Source organism: Rhodnius prolixus, unplaced genomic scaffold (genome assembly GCF_049639745.1).
Source record: "Rhodnius prolixus isolate KJV_2025 unplaced genomic scaffold, Rpr scaffold_2, whole genome shotgun sequence".
NCBI classification, from domain to species: domain Eukaryota; kingdom Metazoa; phylum Arthropoda; class Insecta; order Hemiptera; family Reduviidae; genus Rhodnius; species Rhodnius prolixus.
The window spans coordinates 64,502,908-64,518,864 of NW_027411592.1; the positions used below are offsets into that span (position 1 = coordinate 64,502,908).

The window sequence follows — 15,957 nt, forward strand, 5'->3', positions numbered from 1 at the left end:
AATTAGGTAAAGAAATGATTGAATTCTGATTAACGGAAAGCGAGTTATAGAGGTTTGAAATTTGAAGGTATTTGCAAACCACGGAAATTTAACCCTCTATATCTCAATCACTATTATCAGTAAAACACTGCCATTTATGTCAGTTATAGTGCTTTGTATTCTCTACAATTAGGTAAAGAAATGATTGAATTCTGATTAACGGAAAGCGAGTTATAGAGGTTTGAAATTTGAACGTATTTGCAAACCTCTAAAATTTAACTCTCTATATCTCAATAACTATCATCAGTAAAACATTGCCATTTATGTCTGTTATAATGCTTTGTATTCTCTACAATTGGGTAAAGAAATGATTGAATTCTGATTAACGGAAAGCGAGTTATAGAGGTTTGAAATTTGAACGTATTTGCAAACCTCTAAAATTTAACTCTCTATATCTCAATAACTATCATCAGTAAAACATTGCCATTTATGTCTGTTATAATGCTTTGTATTCTCTACAATTGGGTAAAGAAATGATTGAATTCTGATTAACGGAAAGCGAGTTATAGAGGTTTGAAATTTGAAGGTATTTGCAAACCACGGAAATTTAACCCTCTATATCTCAATCACTATTATCAGTAAAACACTGCCATTTATGTCAGTTATAGTGCTTTGTATTGTCTACAATTAGGTAAAGAAATCATTGAATTCTGATGAACAGGAAGAGAGTTATAGAGGTTTAAAATTTGAAGGTATTTGCAAACCTTCAAAATTTAACCCTCTATATCTCAATCACTATTATCAGTAAAATACTGCCATTTATGTCAGTTATAGTGCTTTGTATTCTCTACAATTGGGTAAAGAAATCATTGAATTCTGATTAACGGAAAGCGAGTTATAGAGGTTTGAAATTTGAACGTATTTGCAAACCTCTAAAATTTAACTCTTTATATCTCAATAACTATCATCAGTAAAACATTGCCATTTATGTCTGTTATAATGCTTTGTATTCTCTACAATTGGGTAAAGAAATGATTGAATTCTGATTAACGGAAAGCGAGTTATAGAGGTTTGAAATTTGAAGGTATTTGCAAACCACGGAAATTTAACCCTCTATATCTAAATCACTATTATCAGTAAAACACTGCCATTTATGTCAGTTATAGTGCTTTGTATTGTCTACAATTAGGTAAAGAAATCATTGAATTCTGATGAACAGGAAGAGAGTTTTAGAGTTTTGAAATTTGAAGGTATTTGCAAACCTTCAAAATTTAACCCTCTATATCTCAATCACTATTATCAGTAAAACATAGCTATTTATGTCAGTTATAGAGCTATGGATTCTCAAAAATTGGGTAAAGAAATCATTGAATTCTGATGAACAGGAAGAGAGTTATAGAGGTTTGAAATTTGAAGGTATTTGCAAACCACGGAAATTTAACCCTCTATATCTCAATCACTATTATCAGTAAAACACTGCCATTTATGTCAGTTATAGTGCTTTGTATTGTCTACAATTAGGTAAAGAAATCATTGAATTCTGATGAACAGGAAGAGAGTTATAGAGGTTTAAAATTTGAAGGTATTTGCAAACCTTCAAAATTTAACCCTCTATATCTCAATCACTATTATCAGTAAAATACTGCCATTTATGTCAGTTATAGTGCTTTGTATTCTCTACAATTGGGTAAAGAAATCATTGAATTCTGATTAACGGAAAGCGAGTTATAGAGGTTTGAAATTTGAACGTATTTGCAAACCTCTAAAATTTAACTCTCTATATCTCAATAACTATCATCAGTAAAACATTGCCACTTATGTCTGTTATAATGCTTTGTATTCTCTACAATTGGGTAAAGAAATGATTGAATTCTGATTAACGTAAAGCGAGTTATAGAGGTTTGAAATTTGAAGGTATTTGCAAACCTTCAAAATTTAACCCTCTATATCTCAATCACTATTATCAGTAAAATACTGCCATTTATGTCAGTTATAGTGCTTTGTATTGTCTACAATTAGGTAAAGAAATCATTGAATTCTGATGAACAGGAAGAGAGTTATAGAGCTTTGAAATTTGAAGGTATTTGCAAACCTTCAAAATTTAACCCTCTATATCTCAATCACTATTATCAGTAAAACACTGCCATTTATGTCAGTTATAGTGCTTTGTATTCTCTACAATTGGGTAAAGAAATCATTGAATTCTGATGAACAGGAAGAGAGTTATAGAGGTTTAAAATTTGAAGGTATTTGCAAACCTTCAAAATTTAACCCTCTATATCTCAATCACTATTATCAGTAAAACACTGCCATTTATGTCAGTTATAGTGCTTTGTATTCTCTACAATTGGGTACAGAAATCATTGAATTCTGATGAACAGGAAGAGAGTTATAGAGGTTTAAAATTTGAAGGTATTTGCAAACCTTCAAAATTTAACCCTCTATATCTCAATCACTATTATCAGTAAAACACTGCCATTTATGTCAGTTATAGTGCTTTGTATTCTCTACAATTGGGTACAGAAATCATTGAATTCTGATGAACAGGAAGAGAGTTATAGAGGTTTAAAATTTGAAGGTATTTGCAAACCTTCAAAATTTAACCCTCTATATCTCAATCACTATTATCAGTAAAACACTGCCATTTATGTCAGTTATAGTGCTTTGTATTCTCTACAATTGGGTAAAGAAATCATTGAATTCTGATGAACAGGAAGAGAGTTATAGAGGTTTAAAATTTGAAGGTATTTGCAAACCTTCAAAATTTAACCCTCTATATCTCAATCACTATTATCAGTAAAACACTGCCATTTATGTCAGTTATAGTGCTTTGTATTCTCTACAATTGGGTACAGAAATCATTGAATTCTGATGAACAGGAAGAGAGTTATAGAGGTTTAAAATTTGAAGGTATTTGCAAACCTTCAAAATTTAACCCTCTATATCTCAATCACTATTATCAGTAAAACACTGCCATTTATGTCAGTTATAGTGCTTTGTATTCTCTACAATTGGGTAAAGAAATCATTGAATTCTGATGAACAGGAAGAGAGTTATAGAGGTTTAAAATTTGAAGGTATTTGCAAACCTTCAAAATTTAACCCTCTATATCTCAATCACTATTATCAGTAAAACACTGCCATTTATGTCAGTTATAGTGCTTTGTATTCTCTACAATTGGGTACAGAAATCATTGAATTCTGATGAACAGGAAGAGAGTTATAGAGGTTTAAAATTTGAAGGTATTTGCAAACCTCTAAAATTTAACTCTCTATATCTCAATAACTATCATCAGTAAAACATTGCCATTTATGTCTGTTATAATGCTTTGTATTCTCTACAATTGGGTAAAGAAATGATTGAATTCTGATTAACGGAAAGCGAGTTATAGAGGTTTGAAATTTGAAGGTATTTGCAAACCACGGAAATTTAACCCTCTATATCTCAATCACTATTATCAGTAAAACACTGCCATTTATGTCAGTTATAGTGCTTTGTATTCTCTACAATTAGGTAAAGAAATGATTGAATTCTGATTAACGGAAAGCGAGTTATAGAGGTTTGAAATTTGAAGGTATTTGCAAACCACGGAAATTTAACCCTCTATATCTCAATCACTATTATCAGTAAAACACTGCCATTTATGTCAGTTATAGTGCTTTGTATTCTCTACAATTAGGTAAAGAAATGATTGAATTCTGATTAACGGAAAGCGAGTTATAGAGGTTTGAAATTTGAAGGTATTTGCAAACCACGGAAATTTAACCCTCTATATCTCAATCACTATTATCAGTAAAACACGGCCATTTATGTCAGTTATAGTGCTTTGTATTCTCTACAATTAGGTAAAGAAATGATTGAATTCTGATTAACGGAAAGCGAGTTATAGAGGTTTGAAATTTGAACGTATTTGCAAACCTCTAAAATTTAACTCTCTATATCTCAATAACTATCATCAGTAAAACATTGCCATTTATGTCTGTTATAATGCTTTGTATTCTCTACAATTGGGTAAAGAAATGATTGAATTCTGATTAACGGAAAGCGAGTTATAGAGGTTTGAAATTTGAACGTATTTGCAAACCTCTAAAATTTAACTCTCTATATCTCAATAACTATCATCAGTAAAACATTGCCATTTATGTCAGTTATAGTGCTTTATATTCTCTACGATTGGGTAAAGAAATGATTGAATTCTGATTAACGGAAAGCGAGTTATAGAGGTTTGAAATTTGAAGGTATTTGCAAACCTCTAAAATTTAACTCTCTATATCTCAATAACTATCATCAGTAAAACATTGCCATTTATGTCTGTTATAATGCTTTGTATTCTCTACAATTGGGTAAAGAAATTATTGAATTCTGATTAACGGAAAGCGAGTTATAGAGGTTTGAAATTTGAAGGTATTTGCAAACCACGGAAATTTAACCCTCTATATCTCAATCACTATTATCAGTAAAACACTGCCATTTATGTCAGTTATAGTGCTTTGTATTCTCTACAATTAGGTAAAGAAATGATTGAATTCTGATTAACGGAAAGCGAGTTATAGAGGTTTGAAATTTGAAGGTATTTGCAAACCACGGAAATTTAACCCTCTATATCTCAATCACTATTATCAGTAAAACACTGCCATTTATGTCAGTTATAGTGCTTTGTATTCTCTACAATTAGGTAAAGAAATGATTGAATTCTGATTAACGGAAAGCGAGTTATAGAGGTTTGAAATTTGAAGGTATTTGCAAACCACGTTAATTTAACCCTCTATATCTCAATCACTATTATCAGTAAAACACTGCCATTTATGTCAGTTATAGTGCTTTGTATTCTCTACAATTAGGTAAAGAAATGATTGAATTCTGATTAACGGAAAGCGAGTTATAGAGGTTTGAAATTTGAACGTATTTGCAAACCTCTAAAATTTAACTCTCTATATCTCAATAACTATCATCAGTAAAACATTGCCATTTATGTCTGTTATAATGCTTTGTATTCTCTACAATTGGGTAAAGAAATGATTGAATTCTGATTAACGGAAAGCGAGTTATAGAGGTTTGAAATTTGAACGTATTTGCAAACCTCTAAAATTTAACTCTCTATATCTCAATAACTATCATCAGTAAAACATTGCCATTTATGTCTGTTATAATGCTTTGTATTCTCTACAATTGGGTAAAGAAATGATTGAATTCTGATTAACGGAAAGCGAGTTATAGAGGTTTGAAATTTGAAGGTATTTGCAAACCACGGAAATTTAACCCTCTATATCTCAATCACTATTATCAGTAAAACACTGCCATTTATGTCAGTTATAGTGCTTTGTATTGTCTACAATTAGGTAAAGAAATCATTGAATTCTGATGAACAGGAAGAGAGTTATAGAGGTTTAAAATTTGAAGGTATTTGCAAACCTTCAAAATTTAACCCTCTATATCTCAATCACTATTATCAGTAAAATACTGCCATTTATGTCAGTTATAGTGCTTTGTATTCTCTACAATTGGGTAAAGAAATGATTGAATTCTGATTAACGGAAAGCGAGTTATAGAGGTTTGAAATTTGAAGGTATTTGCAAACCACGGAAATTTAACCCTCTATATCTAAATCACTATTATCAGTAAAACACTGCCATTTATGTCAGTTATAGTGCTTTGTATTGTCTACAATTAGGTAAAGAAATCATTGAATTCTGATGAACAGGAAGAGAGTTTTAGAGTTTTGAAATTTGAAGGTATTTGCAAACCTTCAAAATTTAACCCTCTATATCTCAATCACTATTATCAGTAAAACATAGCTATTTATGTCAGTTATAGAGCTATGGATTCTCAAAAATTGGGTAAAGAAATCATTGAATTCTGATGAACAGGAAGAGAGTTATAGAGGTTTGAAATTTGAAGGTATTTGCAAACCACGGAAATTTAACCCTCTATATCTCAATCACTATTATCAGTAAAACACTGCCATTTATGTCAGTTATAGTGCTTTGTATTGTCTACAATTAGGTAAAGAAATCATTGAATTCTGATGAACAGGAAGAGAGTTATAGAGGTTTAAAATTTGAAGGTATTTGCAAACCTTCAAAATTTAACCCTCTATATCTCAATCACTATTATCAGTAAAATACTGCCATTTATGTCAGTTATAGTGCTTTGTATTCTCTACAATTGGGTAAAGAAATCATTGAATTCTGATTAACGGAAAGCGAGTTATAGAGGTTTGAAATTTGAACGTATTTGCAAACCTCTAAAATTTAACTCTCTATATCTCAATAACTATCATCAGTAAAACATTGCCACTTATGTCTGTTATAATGCTTTGTATTCTCTACAATTGGGTAAAGAAATGATTGAATTCTGATTAACGTAAAGCGAGTTATAGAGGTTTGAAATTTGAAGGTATTTGCAAACCTTCAAAATTTAACCCTCTATATCTCAATCACTATTATCAGTAAAATACTGCCATTTATGTCAGTTATAGTGCTTTGTATTGTCTACAATTAGGTAAAGAAATCATTGAATTCTGATGAACAGGAAGAGAGTTATAGAGCTTTGAAATTTGAAGGTATTTGCAAACCTTCAAAATTTAACCCTCTATATCTCAATCACTATTATCAGTAAAACACTGCCATTTATGTCAGTTATAGTGCTTTGTATTCTCTACAATTGGGTAAAGAAATCATTGAATTCTGATGAACAGGAAGAGAGTTATAGAGGTTTAAAATTTGAAGGTATTTGCAAACCTTCAAAATTTAACCCTCTATATCTCAATCACTATTATCAGTAAAACACTGCCATTTATGTCAGTTATAGTGCTTTGTATTCTCTACAATTGGGTACAGAAATCATTGAATTCTGATGAACAGGAAGAGAGTTATAGAGGTTTAAAATTTGAAGGTATTTGCAAACCTTCAAAATTTAACCCTCTATATCTCAATCACTATTATCAGTAAAACACTGCCATTTATGTCAGTTATAGTGCTTTGTATTCTCTACAATTGGGTACAGAAATCATTGAATTCTGATGAACAGGAAGAGAGTTATAGAGGTTTAAAATTTGAAGGTATTTGCAAACCTTCAAAATTTAACCCTCTATATCTCAATCACTATTATCAGTAAAACACTGCCATTTATGTCAGTTATAGTGCTTTGTATTCTCTACAATTGGGTAAAGAAATCATTGAATTCTGATGAACAGGAAGAGAGTTATAGAGGTTTAAAATTTGAAGGTATTTGCAAACCTTCAAAATTTAACCCTCTATATCTCAATCACTATTATCAGTAAAACACTGCCATTTATGTCAGTTATAGTGCTTTGTATTCTCTACAATTGGGTACAGAAATCATTGAATTCTGATGAACAGGAAGAGAGTTATAGAGGTTTAAAATTTGAAGGTATTTGCAAACCTTCAAAATTTAACCCTCTATATCTCAATCACTATTATCAGTAAAACACTGCCATTTATGTCAGTTATAGTGCTTTGTATTCTCTACAATTGGGTAAAGAAATCATTGAATTCTGATGAACAGGAAGAGAGTTATAGAGGTTTAAAATTTGAAGGTATTTGCAAACCTTCAAAATTTAACCCTCTATATCTCAATCACTATTATCAGTAAAACACTGCCATTTATGTCAGTTATAGTGCTTTGTATTCTCTACAATTGGGTACAGAAATCATTGAATTCTGATGAACAGGAAGAGAGTTATAGAGGTTTAAAATTTGAAGGTATTTGCAAACCTTCAAAATTTAACTCTCTATATCTCAATAACTATCATCAGTAAAACATTGCCATTTATGTCTGTTATAATGCTTTGTATTCTCTACAATTGGGTAAAGAAATGATTGAATTCTGATTAACGGAAAGCGAGTTATAGAGGTTTGAAATTTGAAGGTATTTGCAAACCACGGAAATTTAACCCTCTATATCTAAATAACTATTATCAGTAAAACACTGCCATTTATGTCAGTTATAGTGCTTTGTATTGTCTACAATTAGGTAAAGAAATCATTGAATTCTGATGAACAGGAAGAGAGTTTTAGAGCTTTGAAATTTGAAGGTATTTGCAAACCTTCAAAATTTAACCCTCTATATCTCAATCACTATATCAGTAAAACATAGCTATTTATGTCAGTTATAGAGCTATGGATTCTCAAAAATTGGGTAAAGAAATCATTGAATTCTGATGAACAGGAAGAGAGTTATAGAGGTTTGAAATTTGAAGGTATTTGCAAACCACGGAAATTTAACCCTCTATATCTCAATCACTATTATCAGTAAAACACTGCCATTTATGTCAGTTATAGTGCTTTGTATTGTCTACAATTAGGTAAAGAAATCATTGAATTCTGATGAACAGGAAGAGAGTTATAGAGGTTTAAAATTTGAAGGTATTTGCAAACCTTCAAAATTTAACCCTCTATATCTCAATCACTATTATCAGTAAAATACTGCCATTTATGTCAGTTATAGTGCTTTGTATTCTCTACAATTGGGTATAGAAATCATTGAATTCTGATTAACGGAAAGCGAGTTATAGAGGTTTGAAATTTGAACGTATTTGCAAACCTCTAAAATTTAACTCTCTATATCTCAATAACTATCATCAGTAAAACATTGCCACTTATGTCTGTTATAATGCTTTGTATTCTCTACAATTGGGTGAAGAAATGATTGAATTCTGATTAACGGAAAGCGAGTTATAGAGGTTTGAAATTTGAAGGTATTTGCAAACCTTCAAAATTTAACCCTCTATATCTCAATCACTATTATCAGTAAAATACTGCCATTTATGTCAGTTATAGTGCTTTGTATTGTCTACAATTAGGTAAAGAAATCATTGAATTCTGATGAACAGGAAGAGAGTTATAGAGCTTTGAAATTTGAAGGTATTTGCAAACCTTCAAAATTTAACCCTCTATATCTCAATCACTATTATCAGTAAAACACTGCCATTTATGTCAGTTATAGTGCTTTGTATTCTCTACAATTGGGTAAAGAAATCATTGAATTCTGATGAACAGGAAGAGAGTTATAGAGGTTTAAAATTTGAAGGTATTTGCAAACCTTCAAAATTTAACCCTCTATATCTCAATCACTATTATCAGTAAAACACTGCCATTTATGTCAGTTATAGTGCTTTGTATTCTCTACAATTGGGTACAGAAATCATTGAATTCTGATGAACAGGAAGAGAGTTATAGAGGTTTAAAATTTGAAGGTATTTGCAAACCTTCAAAATTTAACCCTCTATATCTCAATCACTATTATCAGTAAAACACTGCCATTTATGTCAGTTATAGTGCTTTATATTCTCTACGATTGGGTAAAGAAATGATTGAATTCTGATTAACGGAAAGCGAGTTATAGAGGTTTGAAATTTGAAGGTATTTGCAAACCTCTAAAATTTAACTCTCTATATCTCAATAACTATCATCAGTAAAACATTGCCATTTATGTCTGTTACAATGCTTTGTATTCTCTACAATTGGGTAAAGAAATTATTGAATTCTGATTAACGGAAAGCGAGTTATAGAGGTTTGAAATTTGAAGGTATTTGCAAACCACGGAAATTTAACCCTCTATATCTCAATCACTATTATCAGTAAAACACTGCCATTTATGTCAGTTATAGTGCTTTGTATTCTCTACAATTAGGTAAAGAAATGATTGAATTCTGATTAACGGAAAGCGAGTTATAGAGGTTTGAAATTTGAAGGTATTTGCAAACCACGGAAATTTAACCCTCTATATCTCAATCACTATTATCAGTAAAACACTGCCATTTATGTCAGTTATAGTGCTTTGTATTCTCTACAATTAGGTAAAGAAATGATTGAATTCTGATTAACGGAAAGCGAGTTATAGAGGTTTGAAATTTGAAGGTATTTGCAAACCACGGAAATTTAACCCTCTATATCTCAATCACTATTATCAGTAAAACACTGCCATTTATGTCAGTTATAGTGCTTTGTATTCTCTACAATTAGGTAAAGAAATGATTGAATTCTGATTAACGGAAAGCGAGTTATAGAGGTTTGAAATTCGAACGTATTTGCAAACCTCTAAAATTTAACTCTCTATATCTCAATAACTATCATCAGTAAAACATTGCCATTTATGTCTGTTATAATGCTTTGTATTCTCTACAATTGGGTAAAGAAATGATTGAATTCTGATTAACGGAAAGCGAGTTATAGAGGTTTGAAATTTGAAGGTATTTGCAAACCACGGAAATTTAACCCTCTATATCTCAATCACTATTATCAGTAAAACACTGCCATTTATGTCAGTTATAGTGCTTTGTATTCTCTACAATTAGGTAAAGAAATGATTGAATTCTGATTAACGGAAAGCGAGTTATAGAGGTTTGAAATTTGAAGGTATTTGCAAACCACGGAAATTTAACCCTCTATATCTCAATCACTATTATCAGTAAAACACTGCCATTTATGTCAGTTATAGTGCTTTGTATTCTCTACAATTAGGTAAAGAAATGATTGAATTCTGATTAACGGAAAGCGAGTTATAGAGGTTTGAAATTTGAAGGTATTTGCAAACCACGGAAATTTAACCCTCTATATCTCAATCACTATTATCAGTAAAACACGGCCATTTATGTCAGTTATAGTGCTTTGTATTCTCTACAATTAGGTAAAGAAATGATTGAATTCTGATTAACGGAAAGCGAGTTATAGAGGTTTGAAATTTGAACGTATTTGCAAACCTCTAAAATTTAACTCTCTATATCTCAATAACTATCATCAGTAAAACATTGCCATTTATGTCTGTTATAATGCTTTGTATTCTCTACAATTGGGTAAAGAAATGATTGAATTCTGATTAACGGAAAGCGAGTTATAGAGGTTTGAAATTTGAACGTATTTGCAAACCTCTAAAATTTAACTCTCTATATCTCAATAACTATCATCAGTAAAACATTGCCATTTATGTCTGTTATAATGCTTTGTATTCTCTACAATTGGGTAAAGAAATGATTGAATTCTGATTAACGGAAAGCGAGTTATAGAGGTTTGAAATTTGAACGTATTTGCAAACCTCTAAAATTTAACTCTCTATATCTCAATAACTATCATCAGTAAAACATTGCCATTTATGTCTGTTATAATGCTTTGTATTCTCTACAATTGGGTAAAGAAATGATTGAATTCTGATTAACGGAAAGCGAGTTATAGAGGTTTGAAATTTGAAGGTATTTGCAAACCACGGAAATTTAACCCTCTATATCTCAATCACTATTATCAGTAAAACACTGCCATTTATGTCAGTTATAGTGCTTTGTATTGTCTACAATTAGGTAAAGAAATCATTGAATTCTGATGAACAGGAAGAGAGTTATAGAGGTTTAAAATTTGAAGGTATTTGCAAACCTTCAAAATTTAACCCTCTATATCTCAATCACTATTATCAGTAAAATACTGCCATTTATGTCAGTTATAGTGCTTTGTATTCTCTACAATTGGGTAAAGAAATCATTGAATTCTGATTAACGGAAAGCGAGTTTTAGAGCTTTGAAATTTGAAGGTATTTGCAAACCTTCAAAATTTAACCCTCTATATCTCAATCACTATTATCAGTAAAACATAGCTATTTATGTCAGTTATAGAGCTATGGATTCTCAAAAATTGGGTAAAGAAATCATTGAATTCTGATGAACAGGAAGAGAGTTATAGAGGTTTGAAATTTGAAGGTATTTGCAAATCACGGAAATTTAACCCTCTATATCTCAATCACTATTATCAGTAAAACACTGCCATTTATGTCAGTTATAGTGCTTTGTATTGTCTACAATTAGGTAAAGAAATCATTGAATTCTGATGAACAGGAAGAGAGTTATAGAGGTTTAAAATTTGAAGGTATTTGCAAACCTTCAAAATTTAACCCTCTATATCTCAATCACTATTATCAGTAAAATACTGCCATTTATGTCAGTTATAGTGCTTTGTATTCTCTACAATTGGGTAAAGAAATCATTGAATTCTGATTAACGGAAAGCGAGTTATAGAGGTTTGAAATTTGAACGTATTTGCAAACCTCTAAAATTTAACTCTCTATATCTCAATAACTATCATCAGTAAAACATTGCCACTTATGTCTGTTATAATGCTTTGTATTCTCTACAATTGGGTAAAGAAATGATTGAATTCTGATTAACGGAAAGCGAGTTATAGAGGTTTGAAATTTGAAGGTATTTGCAAACCTTCAAAATTTAACCCTCTATATCTCAATCACTATTATCAGTAAAATACTGCCATTTATGTCAGTTATAGTGCTTTGTATTGTCTACAATTAGGTAAAGAAATCATTGAATTCTGATGAACAGGAAGAGAGTTATAGAGCTTTGAAATTTGAAGGTATTTGCAAACCTTCAAAATTTAACCCTCTATATCTCAATCACTATTATCAGTAAAACACTGCCATTTATGTCAGTTATAGTGCTTTGTATTCTCTACAATTGGGTAAAGAAATCATTGAATTCTGATGAACAGGAAGAGAGTTATAGAGGTTTAAAATTTGAAGGTATTTGCAAACCTTCAAAATTTAACCCTCTATATCTCAATCACTATTATCAGTAAAACACTGCCATTTATGTCAGTTATAGTGCTTTGTATTCTCTACAATTGGGTACAGAAAACATTGAATTCTGATGAACAGGAAGAGAGTTATAGAGGTTTAAAATTTGAAGGTATTTGCAAACCTTCAAAATTTAACCCTCTATATCTCAATCACTATTATCAGTAAAACACTGCCATTTATGTCAGTTATAGTGCTTTGTATTCTCTACAATTGGGTACAGAAATCATTGAATTCTGATGAACAGGAAGAGAGTTATAGAGGTTTAAAATTTGAAGGTATTTGCAAACCACGGAAATTTAACCCTCTATATCTCAATCACTATTATCAGTAAAACACTGCCATTTATGTCAGTTATAGTGCTTTGTATTCTCTACAATTAGGTAAAGAAATGATTGAATTCTGATTAACGGAAAGCGAGTTATAGAGGTTTGAAATTTGAACGTATTTGCAAACCTCTAAAATTTAACTCTCTATATCTCAATAACTATCATCAGTAAAACATTGCCATTTATGTCTGTTATAATGCTTTGTATTCTCTACAATTGGGTAAAGAAATGATTGAATTCTGATTAACGGAAAGCGAGTTATAGAGGTTTGAAATTTGAACGTATTTGCAAACCTCTAAAATTTAACTCTCTATATCTCAATAACTATCATCAGTAAAACATTGCCATTTATGTCTGTTATAATGCTTTGTATTCTCTACAATTGGGTAAAGAAATGATTGAATTCTGATTAACGGAAAGCGAGTTATAGAGGTTTGAAATTTGAAGGTATTTGCAAACCACGGAAATTTAACCCTCTATATCTCAATCACTATTATCAGTAAAACACTGCCATTTATGTCAGTTATAGTGCTTTGTATTGTCTACAATTAGGTAAAGAAATCATTGAATTCTGATGAACAGGAAGAGAGTTATAGAGGTTTAAAATTTGAAGGTATTTGCAAACCTTCAAAATTTAACCCTCTATATCTCAATCACTATTATCAGTAAAATACTGCCATTTATGTCAGTTATAGTGCTTTGTATTCTCTACAATTGGGTAAAGAAATCATTGAATTCTGATTAACGGAAAGCGAGTTATAGAGGTTTGAAATTTGAACGTATTTGCAAACCTCTAAAATTTAACTCTTTATATCTCAATAACTATCATCAGTAAAACATTGCCATTTATGTCTGTTATAATGCTTTGTATTCTCTACAATTGGGTAAAGAAATGATTGAATTCTGATTAACGGAAAGCGAGTTATAGAGGTTTGAAATTTGAAGGTATTTGCAAACCACGGAAATTTAACCCTCTATATCTAAATCACTATTATCAGTAAAACACTGCCATTTATGTCAGTTATAGTGCTTTGTATTGTCTACAATTAGGTAAAGAAATCATTGAATTCTGATGAACAGGAAGAGAGTTTTAGAGCTTTGAAATTTGAAGGTATTTGCAAACCTTCAAAATTTAACCCTCTATATCTCAATCACTATTATCAGTAAAACATAGCTATTTATGTCAGTTATAGAGCTATGGATTCTCAAAAATTGGGTAAAGAAATCATTGAATTCTGATGAACAGGAAGAGAGTTATAGAGGTTTGAAATTTGAAGGTATTTGCAAACCACGGAAATTTAACCCTCTATATCTCAATCACTATTATCAGTAAAACACTGCCATTTATGTCAGTTATAGTGCTTTGTATTGTCTACAATTAGGTAAAGAAATCATTGAATTCTGATGAACAGGAAGAGAGTTATAGAGGTTTAAAATTTGAAGGTATTTGCAAACCTTCAAAATTTAACCCTCTATATCTCAATCACTATTATCAGTAAAATACTGCCATTTATGTCAGTTATAGTGCTTTGTATTCTCTACAATTGGGTAAAGAAATCATTGAATTCTGATTAACGGAAAGCGAGTTATAGAGGTTTGAAATTTGAAGGTATTTGCAAACCTCTAAAATTTAACTCTCTATATCTCAATAACTATCATCAGTAAAACATTGCCACTTATGTCTGTTATAATGCTTTGTATTCTCTACAATTGGGTAAAGAAATGATTGAATTCTGATTAACGGAAAGCGAGTTATAGAGGTTTGAAATTTGAAGGTATTTGCAAACCTTCAAAATTTAACCCTCTATATCTCAATCACTATTATCAGTAAAATACTGCCATTTATGTCAGTTATAGTGCTTTGTATTGTCTACAATTAGGTAAAGAAATCATTGAATTCTGATGAACAGGAAGAGAGTTATAGAGCTTTGAAATTTGAAGGTATTTGCAAACCTTCAAAATTTAACCCTCTATATCTCAATCACTATTATCAGTAAAACACTGCCATTTATGTCAGTTATAGTGCTTTGTATTCTCTACAATTGGGTAAAGAAATCATTGAATTCTGATGAACAGGAAGAGAGTTATAGAGGTTTAAAATTTGAAGGTATTTGCAAACCTTCAAAATTTAACCCTCTATATCTCAATCACTATTATCAGTAAAACACTGCCATTTATGTCAGTTATAGTGCTTTGTATTCTCTACAATTGGGTACAGAAATCATTGAATTCTGATGAACAGGAAGAGAGTTATAGAGGTTTAAAATTTGAAGGTATTTGCAAACCTTCAAAATTTAACCCTCTATATCTCAATCACTATTATCAGTAAAACACTGCCATTTATGTCAGTTATAGTGCTTTGTATTCTCTACAATTGGGTACAGAAATCATTGAATTCTGATGAACAGGAAGAGAGTTATAGAGGTTTAAAATTTGAAGGTATTTGCAAACCTTCAAAATTTAACCCTCTATATCTCAATCACTATTATCAGTAAAACACTGCCATTTATGTCAGTTATAGTGCTTTGTATTCTCTACAATTGGGTAAAGAAATCATTGAATTCTGATGAACAGGAAGAGAGTTATAGAGGTTTAAAATTTGAAGGTATTTGCAAACCTTCAAAATTTAACCCTCTATATCTCAATCACTATTATCAGTAAAACACTGCCATTTATGTCAGTTATAGTGCTTTGTATTCTCTACAATTGGGTACAGAAATCATTGAATTCTGATGAACAGGAAGAGAGTTATAGAGGTTTAAAATTTGAAGGTATTTGCAAACCTTCAAAATTTAACCCTCTATATCTCAATCACTATTATCAGTAAAACACTGCCATTTATGTCAGTTATAGTGCTTTGTATTGTCTACAATTAGGTAAAGAAATCATTGAATTCTGATGAACAGGAAGAGAGTTATAGAGGTTTAAAATTTGAAGGTATTTGCAAACCTTCAAAATTTAACCCTCTATATCTCAATCACTATTATCAGTAAAACACTGCCATTTATGTCAGTTATAGTGCTTTGTATTCTCTACAATTGGGTACAGAAATCATTGA

At 30.7% G+C, this 15,957-nt stretch overlaps 1 protein-coding gene across 6 annotated transcripts in view; it reads left to right on the forward strand.

Moving 5' to 3' along the window:
- Positions 1-15,957, forward strand: part of trio (trio Rho guanine nucleotide exchange factor) — a 570,361-nt gene that overhangs the window by 73,650 nt on the left and 480,754 nt on the right. The window lies entirely within an intron of this gene.